This window comes from Tupaia chinensis, unplaced genomic scaffold (genome assembly GCF_000334495.1).
Source record: "Tupaia chinensis unplaced genomic scaffold, TupChi_1.0 Scaffold000217_1, whole genome shotgun sequence".
Lineage (NCBI taxonomy): Eukaryota > Metazoa > Chordata > Mammalia > Scandentia > Tupaiidae > Tupaia > Tupaia belangeri.
In genome coordinates, this window is record NW_006159692.1 from 4,590,086 (window position 1) to 4,592,017 (window position 1,932).

Below are 1,932 nucleotides of genomic sequence, written 5' to 3' on the forward strand. Positions count from 1 at the left end.
CCGGGCCGCGCGTGTCACCCAGGGTGGAGCCCTCCTAGCCGGAGCGACCGGCAGGAGGGTGTCGAGGCGCCCCGGGCCGGCCCCTGCCGGGCAGGGATAGCCGCCGGGCGCGGGTTACGGGGCTGGACCCGGTTCAACACGCTTGTGCAGTGAAAGAGCCTGACCCTTTCCGTTCATACAGGAAACCTTGAGTTCTCGATAGGAGTAAATCTGGTTTCAGAAGCTGTTAAGTGTTTTCCTGGCTGCACGAAGCAGACCCTTCCCCCGGAGTGGTGCACGCTGCTGATTATTTTATCGACATCCTCAATACAGACAAATTCAGGAAACACTCGACTTCTGATAGCCGGGATCCGTTTTTCTGATATTGTTCATTTCCTCTGTGTGGGATGTGACTTTATGGCAGCTAAAATAACCAGTTGCTTCCTATTTTTTTTTCGAGGCTGTTTTGCACCCGTCTGAAGCCTGACGCAAGCAAAATCTCGAAAAAGAAAAAAAAAAAACAACAAAAAACTAAACAAACAATACAAGCTTTCAAAGCGCTCAGGTGCAGGCCTGCAGACGGACTGAATGACGGAGTAGGGAACTGCAGACCCCGGGCACTAGTCAGAAGTAGCAGCCTGGCCACGTTGAACATCTAGAATTTACGAGGCTTGTCCCCTCAGCCATGTGGCCTAAGAAATGAGCCACTCGCGATGCGCATTGTGGGTGGCCCTTGGCTCTGGGTCCATTCTCTGTCATGGGCAGCTACAGCTTCGGTAGGGGCCTGGAGACAACAGACCTAATTAATTGACGTTTTAACGTCGTTATTACTAGGCCTGGTTTACAGCTCAACTCACTGCCCTTAGTATGGGAGGGAGTTATAGTTTAGCTCTTTATTTAAAAAAAAATGGTATTTTTCACTCCAGTCTCGAGGGTTTGGTGCCCTGGCCTGGCTCTGTCGCCTGCAGCCCGGCGGGCCTGGGACAGCGTTTTCACAGAGCGAGCCCCGGGTTTCCTTGGGTTACTGCTGGGACGGCGCAGGAGGAAGCAAAGGGTTTTTCGAGATAGACCAACAGGAAACACATTGACGGAAATGTTGCCATAGCCCACGGGGCGGCTTTAACTGGCCGCCCCCGGGCGGGGTGTGAAATCAGAGGAGGCCGCGGCGCCCTCGGGCCAGGATTGGAGGTTTCTCCGCGGCCTAAGGTGGCGGCGGGCAGAGCGCTGGCCTGGAAGCCAGGCTTGGTGGAACAGCCCTGCCCCGACCCAAACGCACACCCCCCAGCTATTAATATTTGTTTCGAGGGACCAGCAGTTAGCGTAATGGCTATGTCGCTGGACTCCCATGTAGTCAACTGCAGTTTGAGTCCTGGACCCGGTGGTTTAAACTCACACCGGGCGAGTGTGCGTGCGTGCCCAAGATCCTGAGAGGAGAATGGAGAAGGGATTGCGGTGTGACCATCCTCCCTGGGGGTGATTTCTCCTTTCTGTCTCTCTCTGTTTTTCTGGCGATCTCATGTGCCCTATAGCAAAAACCTCTTCCCCCCCAAATTTTGTTTCAAAAGAGCAGTCACCAGGAGAGGAGAGGACCTGAAAGCGCAACAAGGTGTGACTCCATTGAGAGCAACTGAGGAGAGAGGGTCTGGCATTTGAAACGCTGCCTTTGGGGGAGGAAAAGCTTGGTGTTAGTATTTAGCCATAGGTGTGATGGTTGGGTGTGTGTCTGCGACGCTACAGGATGGTCTATGTGCAGGAGGGTGTGTGCCTTTGAGTGTTTGTCAAGTGTGCATCTCCAAGCGTGTCAGTATGTTGTGAGCCTGTTGGGCCAGGGCGCCTGCGGGTGTACGTGAACCTGTGGGGTAGGTGGCGCCTTGCGTCTCCTCCTTCGTTGTATCCTCCCAAGCCAGGTAGGGCTTCAGGGCCAGCTCTGATTACCGCCCCTCCTGCCCGCAG